This window comes from Hyaena hyaena, unplaced genomic scaffold (assembly GCF_003009895.1).
Source record: "Hyaena hyaena isolate Hyena2069 unplaced genomic scaffold, ASM300989v1 scaffold_993, whole genome shotgun sequence".
Taxonomy (NCBI): Eukaryota; Metazoa; Chordata; class Mammalia; order Carnivora; family Hyaenidae; genus Hyaena; species Hyaena hyaena.
The window spans coordinates 6,735-19,862 of NW_024081626.1; the positions used below are offsets into that span (position 1 = coordinate 6,735).

At 39.7% G+C, this 13,128-nt stretch overlaps 1 non-coding gene across 1 annotated transcript; it reads right to left on the reverse strand.

Moving 5' to 3' along the window:
* Positions 1–11,002: 11,002 nt before the first annotated feature.
* On the reverse strand, positions 11,003–11,075 carry TRNAE-CUC. Its single transcript has one exon. It is a non-coding gene; the product is annotated as a tRNA-Glu (tRNA).
* Positions 11,076–13,128: the final 2,053 nt, after the last annotated feature.

The following is a 13,128-nucleotide window of genomic DNA, read 5'->3' on the forward strand; positions in this document are numbered from 1 at the left end:
CTCTGTTTTGAAAATAAAAATAAATTTTTAAAAATTAAAAAAATAAAAATAAAAACTCCAGCTCTCACAACCATACAATCAAATGCTGTGTCATTACAATGAATGAGGTTAAATTAAACTAAAGATACCCATGGTGTGTTTATTTGGTGAAATGCTCTTACAGTATGCATGGTGTGATCCCATTTGTGTAACAAAGATTAAAATACAAGCATAATAACAATAATCGAAATGCACAATAATAATATCTGTATGGTGTTTATTACATACCAGTCTTAATTCTAAGTGCTTTACATTTATTAACTTATTAGTCTTCAAAAAATCTTATAAAACGGATACTAATATTATCACAATTTTATGTGAAGAAATCAAAGAAGGAGAAGTTAAGTAACTTGCTCAAGATCACCCAATTAAATGGCAAGGCCAGAATTCAAACCTCGGCACCCTGGCTCCAGAGTGTCTATTATTAACCAGTATGCTGTACTATAAATGCCACGTAGGCATGGAACAATTCTAGACATACACATAGCAAATGTTAACAAAGGTAGCTAACAAGTGTGGAAACGGTGGGTGGGATACGGGCCAGGACAGGAACATTTATCTCTATAATGCATACCTTTGTACTTGGGGGGTATTATTCTTAAACTATCTTATTATTTGTTTAGTTTTAAGAATCCTTTAATGGCTGCAAACAACCATTAAATCTGCGGCAGTCAAGGGAAAAAAGATCAAACGGATTCTGTTTCTAGGAGGAGAGAATTGAGACCCCGGTTGGCTACAAGTAGAAAGAAAAGAGCAGGATTTGTGACCAAAAGAGAGGAGGGAGAGTGGGGTGCCTGGGTGGCTCAGTCGACTGAGTATCCAACTCTTGATTTTGGCTTAGGTCATGATCTCACAGTCTGTGGGATCAAGCCCCATCTCAGGCTCTGTGCTAACAGCGTGGAGCCTGATTGGGATTCTCTCTCTGCCTCTCTCTCTGCCCCTCCCCTGCTCACGCGTGGTCACACACACACTCTGTCTCTCTCAAAATAAATAAATTTAAAATAAAAGAAAGAAGAGGGAGATACAAGGTACTTGGAGTGAAGATGGAAACTGTGATGGTGCCTGCTGGGGTTGAGGGCAGGGAGAACAGGGAGTTAGTGTTTAATGGGTACAGTTTCAGTTTTACAGGACAAAAAGCGAGGTGTGGAGCTGGCTGGTGGTGGTGGTCAGACAATATGAATGCCTCTAATACCACTGAACTGTGCACTTAAAAAATTGGTTAAAACAGTAAATTATATATACACATTTTTTTAATGTTTATTCTTGAGAAAGAAAGAGAGAGAGACAGAGCATGAGAGGAGGAGGAGCGGAGAGAGAGAGAGGGAGACACAGAATCCAAAGCAGCCTCCAGGCTCCGAGCTGTCAGCACAGACCCTGATGTGGGGCTCAAACTCACAAACTGCTGATCATGACCTGAGTTGAAGTCAGACGCTTAACCAACTGAGTCATCTGGGTGCCCCAAAGATGGTAAATTTTACGTTAAGTGTATGTTGCTACAGTAAAAAAAGAAATTGAAGAGAAAAAAAAAAAGAGAGAGAGAGAGTGAGAAGAGGGAAGAAGAGGACAGAGGAGCCAGGAGAGGCAACGCAGAAGGAAACGGAGCTGAGATCAGTGCATAAAGCGTGCTGAGGACCTTGGATACTAACACTCCAGCTGTAAGGACCCACACTTAAATACAAAATCTCGGGGGAGGAAAATGTATGTTCTCCATGCACAGAAAAGAAGTATTTCGCACACCTTATAAACTAGTGTAAGTCAGTGTAAATTAGTATAAGTAAGTGTCCTTTCAGGAAACGGTTGGAGGGTCCCCGGGAGAATTCCAATCATAAGTCGCTTTCTTGTCTCCATCCTGAGCCTGGGTATTCTGCTCTGGAGGAAAGGTTGCAGTTTAAAGCAGAAGTGAGCTCCCTGTCTCTGAAAAATGCAAATATGGATTGATCCTCTCTTCATCCACAAGCAAACCCGCGTGGGAGGGCGGCGACTGGGTTTAGCCTCTCCGACACCTTGCTGGCCCGATGACGGGCCTTGGTGAGGTGGCCCCATTCCAGCAGATCCCAGGAGCTCCTTTGCCAGGCCTGCTATCAGCTCACCCCACCTTTGCCCTTGAGCTAGAGCCAAGGTCTCTGGAGGAAGGAGTGGGCTATTGCCTTTCATTACGGGGCCTTCCCAGCACACACTGAAGTTGGGCAGCACTCGGCACAGAGTGGCTCCCAGGGTCTCACGTGTGGGACATTGTCACTGGAAAGACTGAGTCTCTGGAAAATACAGCCTCTCAAGGACTGTCAGTCAGGGCCAACAACAGCCATACTCACTTGGGACTTCCCTGACAATTTTGATTTTTCTGTAGTGTTAATAAGATTTTTTAGCTTCTCCTAGGCTTGGATGGACTCTGCTTTAGGGCACAGCATGTCTTCATCTGGGCAAATATGAAGAGGCACCACCTTCCTGTCTCTTTCTTGTGGTCACTGTTTCATATTTCCAGATAGTAAATATAGCTCTGTTTCCTGAGTGACGATTACGTGCCAGGAATCGTCCTTGCATACTTCTCACGAGAAAATGCTGCAATAGGGACTATCGCCACCATTTAATAAGTGGATGAATCGATCATCAGAGATGAGATAATTGAGAGTCTGGTCCGGCGCCACTCACTTGTGGCAGAGGTGGGATTGGAACCCAGGTCTGTGTCAACTCCAAAGCTGGTAAACATATACATTCCATGTGTGCACTCTATATTACGCTGGATTGCCCTTCCAAGTGCAAATGGGATCTATTTTCTATTCATGTAGCTCCCTAATAAATAGGTGGCTAGAGCTGTGGCATGAGCACAGAGCTCTACTTTGTCAGGTCTAAGGTCTCAGATTCTCCTCTAGCTTATAGGTACAAAAGGCATTTGCATATGGAAACACTGGCAGCTACATTTCCTCAGCTACTAAGTACCATGAGGTCCTAGAAGTGGGTTACTGTATCCCCAAAGTTCCTCATTTATGCTGAGGGCATAACTCTAGCGCTACGAAGGATTTGCTCTAATTGTGTTCAGAGGCCTGTGGAATGAGCCAAGCGCATCCACTTCTCTCCCATTGCAAGGCCAATGGCAGTCTCTCTGAGCTCATCACTGCCCACAAGGGAGGTAGGTTACTACTGTTTCAGTGCTTCTGGCTAGGTCTCTGAGGAAGAATCATTGATTATCAGTCAGGGCTGATTGGTATCTGAGGATCGCTTCTCTGCTGATAGTATCTCCTCACGGCGAGGCTGTTCTGTGCAGTTTGTTAGGGTTGGCCTCAATTTCCCTGTGTCTCTTGCACATGATCTTAATGATAATTTATGCTTCTTGAATTCAAGTTCTCAATCTTTATACAAGTTTATAACTCCTTTTTCAAAAGACAGCTCCAGAAGTTTCTGTTAAAGAGGTGGCTTTCTAAAGCTGGTTGACCTTTGCATGACTAAATTGTGTAACGGATGGGATTTTATTACTCATGAACATGTGTCTTTAAAGGCAGTGTTTTTTATACTCCCCCCCTACCCCCCCACCCCCGCAACACAACAACCCACATAAAAAAATACATTGTAGACTTTTAATTCCAGGCAAGATGGCATAAGAAGATCCAGATTTACTTCCCCGGCTAAAACAAGTAAAAAACAGTGTTTGGATGCTAACTGTCAGGTCGTGAAGACAGTGCTCACTAAAAGAGGGAAACAAATGATATTAACCCCACAACCACCTAGATTACTCCTGGAAGAGTGTCTTTTGCAAAGCAGCGTGGAGTGAGCCAAGCAGAGCCTGGTGATTGAGGAAATGGATGCAGGAGTCTGGCGAGCCGAGGTGGCGAGAGTCTGCAGAGAGAGAAAGCACTGGGCACTGTACAGGGTCTCCCCCTAGTCTTCAGCTGAGCTCTGGTCAGCACATGCATGTGCAGAAACTACCTGCAGCTGGTCAGAGGCATCCAAAGGGAGCAGAGGATGGGACCAGAGTAGTTCATGATCCCTCCCAGCCAGGGTGGAAAACTGCATCATTAATGGGATTTGGGGTAGAGATCTTACAAAGATACCACCGCAGTTATAGAACAAAATTAGCCCTAGACTAAAGGCAGCTCTGCTCTCACCAAACAATGTGTGAAGCAAGCCTGGAAAGGATAAAACCGTTTCCACAGAACTAAGCTCTGCTCCAGGACAGAGCTCAAGAATATTTACAGGAATACAAAAATATCCAGCACTAACAAGGTAAAAATTTTGAAGGTCTGGTTTCCAGTCAAAAAAATTACCTGTCATTTAAAGAAGCCAGACTATGACCATGAATGAGGTGTAAAACAACAATGTAGTGAAAGCTTTATAACATCCATAGAAGTAAAATGTATGGTGGGAGCACAAAGGCCAGGAAGGGGGGGGGAATGGATGTATCCTGCTTTACGGTGTTACGTTCTGTGTGAAATGGTATAATCCTGGAAAGTAGACTGTATTCTTCAAACCTATGGTTATAAAATAATAGTTATAGCTAATGAGTCAACAAAAGGGGATGAAATGGAATTCTTACAAATATAAATATAGGAAGGAGGTTCCCCCTTACTCTTCCATTAAACATTGTACTGGAAGTCCTAGCTAATGCAATAAAACAAAAGTAAACAAAAGATATACAGATGGAGGGGCGCCTTGGTGGCTTAGTCGGTTAAGCATCTGACTTTCGCTTAGGTCATGATGTCGGGGTTCGTGGGTTCGAGCCCCACGTCGGGCTCTGTGCTGACTGCCAGCTCAGAGCCTGGAGCCTGTTTCAGAGTCTGTATCTCCCTCTCTCTCTGACCCTCCCCTGCTCATGCTGTCTCTCTCTCTCTCCTAGAAATAAATTAAAAAAAAAAAAATTAAAAACAAAAGATATACAGATGGGGAAGGCGGAAATAAAACTGACAGTTTTCTTAAGATGACATGATTTTCTGTGTAGAAAATTCCAAAGAATCAATGAAAAGCCCTTGGGATTAATTTGCTATCATAGCAAGTTTGCAGGATACAAGGTCAACATGCCAAAGTAATTTTTTAAACAAAATAGTAATAGACAGTTGGAATTTGAAATGAAAAGCACAATGTCATCATTGTACACTAGCATTATTATGTAAATATGAAATACTTAGGTATAAATCTAAATACACATGAATTTATGTGAGGAAAACTGCAGAACTCTGATGAAAGAAACCAAAGAACTAAATAAATGGAGAGATATTCCATGTTCACATAGGAAGACTCAATATTGTCAAGAAATCAGTTCTGCCTATTTAGAACTATAGATTCAACACAATCCCATTCAAAACTGCAGTGTTATTTTATAGACATCAAGAAACTAATTCTAAAGTTTATGTGGAAAAGCAAAAGACCCTGCATAGCCAACACAACACTGAGGGAGAACAAGTTGCAGTACTGACGATAACCGACTTCCTGTAAAGCTACCGTAATCAAGACAGTGTGGTATTGGCAAAAGAGTAGACAGATCAGTGGAACATCACAGAGAGCCCCAAAATAGACCCACATAGATACAGTCAACTGAACTTTAACAAAGGAGCAAAAGCAATACAATGGAGAAAAGATAATCTCCATTCCAAATGGAGCTGGAACGATTGAAAAGCCACATGCAAAATTTAGGCATAGATTGTATGCCCTTCACAAAAATTAACTTAAAATGGACCACAGACCTCAATGTGAAATGCAAAATTATAAAACAACCAGGAGATAACATAGAAGGGAATCTAGATGACTTAGGGTATGTCAATGACTTTTTAGATACAACGTCAAAGGCCTAATCCATGAAATAATAATTTATTTCTGGACCTCATTAAGTTGAAAATTTTTCCTCTCTGCAAAGTCCATTGTCAAAAGAATGTGAAGAGGAGCCACAGATAGGGAGAAAATATTTGCAAAAGATAACTCTGATAAAGGACTATTACTCAAAATATACAAAGGACTTTTAAAACTCAGTAGTGAGAAAGTGAAACATCAGATTTAAAAACGGGCTAAAGACTTGAATAGACACCTCACCAATGAAAATATGCCAATTTTCGAATCAGCATAAGAAAAGCTACCCTTCCTCCTGCTATCAGGGAAATGCTAATTAAAACAACAATGAGAGACCACTACACACCTGGTAGAATGGCCAAAATCCAAAGCACTGGCAACACCAAATGCTGACAAGGATGTGGAGCGACTGGAACTCTCATTCATTGCTGGTGGGAATGCAAAGTGATACAGTCACTTTGGAAGACATTTGGTAGTTCCTGAGAAAACACAACGTAATCTTACTGTATGATCCGGCAATCACACTTGTTGGTAGTTATCCAAGTGAGTTGAAAAACTTATCTCTATACAAAAACCTGCACATGGATTTTTAGGGCAGCTTTTTTCATAATTGCCAAAACTTGCCAGCAACCAGGGTGACTTATTGTAGTTAAATGGGTAATAAACTGTGGCACATCCAGACAGTAGAACGCTATTCAGCATGAAAGATAAATGAACTATTAAGCCATGAAAAGACATAGAGGGGTCTAAAATGAAAGAACCTACTAAGTGAAAGAAGCCAATCTGAAAAGGTTTCGTACTGTGTTGTTCCAACATTGTGGAAAAGCCAAAACTGGAAAAGCAAGCAAACAAAAACCACTGGGTTGCCAGAAGTTGAGGGGGAGGGTGGGATTAGTAGGTAGAGGAGAGAGGACTTTTAGGGCAGTAAAACTATTTTGTGTGATACTATAGTGATAGATACATGTCAGTACACATTTGTCAAAACCCGTAGAATGTACGACACCAAGAGTGAGCCCTCATGTCAAGTGTGGACTTGAGTGATCATGATGTGTCCATATAGATTCTTTGATTATAACGAGTGCAGCACTTGGTGCAGGTAGTTGAGAGTGGTGGGGGCTGTGTGTCTGTGAGGCAGAGGATATATGGAAACTTTCTGTACTTGCCGCTCAATTTTGCTGTGAACTTAAAATTGCTCTAAGAAATAAAATCCTTTTTAAAAAAAATTCTAGGGGCACCTGGGTGGCTCAGTCGGTTAAGCGTTCGACTTCAGCTCGGGTCACGATCTCACAGTTTGTGGGTTCAAGCCCCACGTTGGGATCTGTGCTGACAGCTCAGAGCCAGGAGCCCACTTTAGATTTTGTGTCTCCCTCTCTGTTCCTCCCCCACTCATGCTCTGTCTCAATCTGCCTCTCAAAAATAAAAGAATGTTAAAAAAATTTTTTTAATTCTAACAAATACTCAATCCAAAAAAAAAGGCATACAAAGAGGAAAAAGGAAACCTAAAACAAATGGAACAAATATAAACCAAATAACAAGATAGTAGATGTAAATCCAACTATTTTGGTAATAAATATTGGTAATTGCATTAAATGCTAGTTAAGGCAGAGATGGTCAGATTATGCAAAAAAGCAAGAATCAACTATATGTTGTATATGTTGTTTCCAAGGAAATCCACTTTAAATAAAAATGCATAAATAGGGTAAAAGTAACAGGATGGAAAATAATACACCATGGTAACACTAATCAAAAAGCTGGAGAGGCTCTATTAATAACAAAGTTGATTTCAGAGCAAAGAATATTATTAAGGATAAAAAGGGTTATTTCATAGTGATAACAGTGTCAATTCATCAAGAGGACACATGAACCCTAAACATTTAGGCATGTAATAATAGAACTTCAAAATAAATGAAACAAAAACTGATAGAACAATAAGAGGAAACAGACAAATCTACAATTATATGGGAATTTAACACTCCTCACTCAATAATTATTAGAACAAGTAGACAGAAGTCAGCAAGCATACAGAAAAACTGAGCAACAACCATCAATTAACTGGAACTAACTTGGTATTCATAGAGCTATCTATGAAGCAACAGAATACATATTCTTTTCAAGTACGCATGGAACATTTACCAATAAAACATGAAATAAGTCCCAATAAACTCAAAAGGATTTAAATTATACAAATGGTTTTCTAGCCACTTGTTGGGATGAGCACTGCGTGTTGTGTGTAAGCGATGAACCATGGGAATCTACCCCAAAACCAAAAGCACACTTTACACACTGTATGTTGGCCAATTTGACAATAAATTATATTAAAAAAAGAAATAAGTAATAGAAAGAAATTAAGAAATTTCCCAAAATGTTTGGAAATTAACACATTTCTAAATAATCCATTAAGTCACAGAAGAAATCAGAAGGCAAATTGGAAAGCATTTTGAAATAAATAAAAAATATAACATTAAAATTTGTGGACCCAGCCAAGTGCTTAGAGGGACATTTATAGCATAAACATTACTAGAAAGGTCAAATCAATGACTTCAGCCTCTACCTTAAAAAGCTAGAAAGAGTTAAGTAAACGATTTAGTTTACTAGATTTAGTTTACTAAGTAAAGTAGTAAGTAGGTAAGAAAGAAAACAATAAAGGTTCCAGCAGGAATCAATGAAATAGAAAACAAAAAAAAATGATAGAGAAAATCAATGAAACAAATACCGGTTCTTTGAAAATATCAATGAAATTGACAAACTTTGTAAAAAGAGAAGGACAGAATTGCTAAAACGTACGACATCACTGAAGCTCCCGTACAAACCGAAAGGATAATAAGTGGATGTTATTTATAACTTTACTGGTAAACTCAATAATTTAGAAGAAACAAAAAAAAATTTTTAAGACACAGACTATCAAAGCTAAATAAATTGAATTTCTTGTTAAGAAAGAATCCTCTCTTAAAGAAAACTCTGGGGCCAGGTGGTTTCACTAGAAAATTGCATCAAACATTTAAGGATGAAATGTCAATTCCACCAGAACTCTTCCAAGAAAATTGACGAGAATACTTCCCAATTCAGTCTATAAAACCAGTATTAATTTGATATCAGTATCTTTCATGAAATCGATGCCAAAAAGAATTCTTAACATTTTTAGTAAATTACATGTAACAATACATAAAAAGGATAACACATATGTTCCAGTGGGATTTATCCTAGAAATAGGAGATTGATTTACCATTCAAAACCCAACCAATAATTAGTACATTAACAGACTAAAAACATTAAAAGCATATCATTGCATCCATCTGTACAATCATATGTAAACTCTGAACACTGAAAACGATAAAACATTGCTGGCTGAAATATTAAAAGGTCTAATAAAATAGAGAGATAGATCATGCTTGTAGATGGTAAGATTCTGTGTTGTTGAGATGTCAATTCTCTCCCAAACTTACCTATAAATACCAATCAAGTTCTCAGAGGCTTGTTTGAAGAAATTAAAAAGCTGATTTTAAAATGTATGTGAAAATCCAACAGACCTAGAATAGCCATATAAATTTTGAAAGAGAACAACGTTGGAAGTTCAACACTACTTGATTTTAAGACTGACTATGAAACGGCAGCAATCAAGACAATGTGGTATGGTATGAAAACAGGTAAAATAGATTGATGGAATGGAATATAGGTCCAGAAATAGACCCACATGCATATGTCCACTGATTTCAAGAAAGATGCCAAGACAACTGGATGGGGGAAAGACAATCTCGTTAAAGAGTGGTGCTGGAACAATTAGACAGCCATATGAAAGACAATGAGTTTCAACTCTTACTTCATGCCATATGCAAAAATTAGCTTGAAATTGTTCATAGACTTGAATATAAGGCTAAAACTATAAAATTTCTAGGAGAAAACATAGAAAAAAGCCTTAGTGGTCTTGAGCTTGGCAAAGATGTCTTAAATATGACACAAAACCCACAAACTACATAAGCAAAAATAAGTAAACTGGATATCCAAGCAAATATATACATATATATATACATATTATATATATATATATAATTCTTTGCCCTTCAAAAGGCATTATTTTAAAAACGAAATGGTAAGCCACAAACTGGGAGACAATATTTGCAGAACATATATCTCACAAAGGACTTGTAACAAAATATATAAAGAACTCTAACAACTCCTTCAGAAGATGAGTGATCCAATTAAAAATGGACAAAAGATTTTATTTTTAAAGAGAGAGTAAGTGTGAGTGGGGAAGGACAGAGGGAGAGGGAAAGAGAGAGAATCTTAAGCAGTCTCTATGCTCAGCAAGGAGCCCAACGTGGAGGTCGACCCCATGACCATGGCATCATGACCTGAATGGAAATCAAGTGTCAGATGCTCAACCGACTGAGCCACCCAGGAGCCCCAAAAAAGGACAAAAAATTTAACAGTCATTTCACCTAAGAAGATGTACAAATGTTGAATTAAACATGTAAAAAGATGCTCAATCTCATTGGTCATTGAGGTTATGGAAATTAAAACAATGAGATACGACTACATAACTACTGGAATCACTAAAATTAATGCAACTGATCATTCCAAGCATTGGCAAGGACCCATTTAGAGAAACTGGAACTTGCCTTTGTTACCAGTGGGAATGTAAAATGGTGCAATCATATTACAATGTGTTTTGGCAGCTTCTGAAAAAGCTAAATATACACCTACCATATGATTCGGTCTTTCCATAACCAGGTATTTACCCAAGAAGACATGTTGTCCACATAAAGACTTGAATGTGAGTGTTTATGGCACTTTTAAATGTAGTAGCCCCACACTGCAAACAATCTAGATGCCCATCAATAGATGATACATAAGCAATTTGTGATAGATTTGTGCAGTGGAATCCTATCTTGCAATAACAATGAATGAGGCACGCAGCTACACGGCTGAATGTTAACATAAGCAGGCTGATTGAAAGAAGCCCCATAAAAAAGAGTGCGCACTTGCCGTGTGATCCCATTTCAACACTTTTCTAGAAAGTACAGACTATAATGACAGAGAGCAAATCAGTAGTTAGTGGGGAGGAATGGGGAGGAAGGGAAAGAAGGGATTATAAAGAGGCATGAGGAAAGTTTGGGTGGCAGTAGATATATTATACTTTTTAAAAGGCAGAATATATTTGGGGGGATTCATTAGTTTTTTAAAGTTATCTCTATGCCCAATGTGGGGCTTGAACTCATAACCCTGAGATTGAGAGTCACATGCTCTACCAACTGAGCTAGTCAGGCACCCTGGATATGTTATCTTGATTGTGGTGGTAGTTTCACCTGTGTATACATATGTCAAATTTTATCAGATGGTGCACTTTAATGTGTGAAGTTTAAAGGGGTGCCTGGGTGGCTCAGTTGGTTAAGTGTCCAACTTTGGCTCAGGTCATGATCTCATAGCTTGTGAGTTTGAGCTCTGCAATAGGCTCTGTGCTGACAGCTCAGAGTCTGGGGCCTGCTTCAGGTTATGTGTCTCCCTCTCTCTCTGCTCCTCCCTCGTTCATTCTCTTTCTCTCAAAAATAAATAAATACTAAAACTTTTTCTAAATATGTGAAGTTTATTGCATGTGAATTATATACTTCAATAAGTGTGTAAAACAGAAGGAATTCATTTTAGAATGCTATCCACCATACACTCAAACATATACCTGATGAAAAGGAAGTAATCTTGGTATGAGCACTGTCATCTGATACCCCCATTTCATTTCATTTCACTCTATTAAAAATATACTCTGATCACAGTCTACTAAGTTGATTTCAGTGGCGGCTGGGTGGCTTAGTCGGTTAAGCACCCGACTTCGGCTCAGGTCATGATCTCATGGCTCGTGGGTTCGAGCCCCACGTTGGGCTCTGTGCTGGCAGCTAGCTCAGAGCCTGGAGCCTGTTTCAGATTCTGTATCTCCCTCTCTCTCTGACCCTTCCCTGCTCACACTGTCTCTCTCTCTCTCTTTCTCTCAGAAATAAATAAAAACATTAAAAAAATTTTAAGTTGATTTCATAATTCATTAATAGGTTGATGCCTGTAGTTTGAAAAACATTACATAGCTTGAGTCCAAAACAGTCCCTCAGTTACACTGACAAGCCCCCTTCCCCCCTGCGTTAGTTTCTATGTCTTTTTCACCAATGGTCATCTCCCCTTCTGTTAATGCGGTGACAAATTATAGAGCCTTAAAGGCCTGATCTTTCCAATTCTTGTGTTGGAGACTTATCCTTTGTGACCATCTCCCTACCGACTTGTTTTGAGATTGTTCATTTTGTGATCTCATAATGAACATTCCTCTGTGATAACCCTAGTCAGGAGGAACACTGTGGGGGGGGGGGGACAGAGAGATGGCAGCAACTGACCACACAGGTACTACAGTTGCCAAGGCTTCTGGACTTCACTAATATGGGGAGCAGCTGCCATTAGCTATCATTTCCCTCATAAAGGAAAGCAAGCAGGCTCTGACACTGAACTTGCCCTTTGGGATGATTTATTTAGCTTCCTCGAAGAATTTAGTTTTAGTTGTTGTTTTGTCTGTGCATGAAGAAGGCCATATGGAAAGCAGTTCCTGTTTCCTAGCACGCAGTGCATTAACAGTTGTACGTAACTGCGTCTCTGCCCAGCAGGGTCCAGCAAAGAAGAGAAAAAGGCTAGAGAATAAAAATGATGGAAGACACCTTAGGCTTGGGGTAGATTCAATTCTGCTATGAATTAGTGTTCCCGTATGCAACTTTGTATTGATGTATCTGGCAGTCTGTCTTCAATGACTGTGTCACAGGAAGTGGTGTCACTTGCAAATTCAGTTCACTTTATGTCCATAAAGATTTTAAGAAATGAATTTGGAACCAGAAGGAGATGAAACTCAGGCAGAAGTTGGGAGTTGTGGTTCTGGCCCCAGCATTTTTCTAGTCAGTAGCCAAAGACAAGTAATCAAGAGAGCTACCTTTATTTCCCACGACCTGCACCTTCCCGAGTTCCAGAGGACCCAGTGTGGTGTATGCCCAAACCGAGCTGCACAGCACACTCAGGGGACACAGGACTGTAAAGGAGAGCTGAAATTCCCAGGCTCGGCAGAGTAGTCTAGGTCTCCGTTGACTTAGCTCCAAAAATCCAAGATCTAGATTCTGTTCAGGTGAGTAGCAGCCAGGAGACTGTAAGTTCAGAATCTGAACAGCCTTGGGGGTGGGGAGTCAGAGTATATTGACGCTATTGCTTCTGGGCAAATCTCAGTATCAGGTTCACACGTTCCTTTTTTAGAACCAGGAGAGAGCATGATACAGTGACAGATACTCGGTCATGGAGTGACCCAGC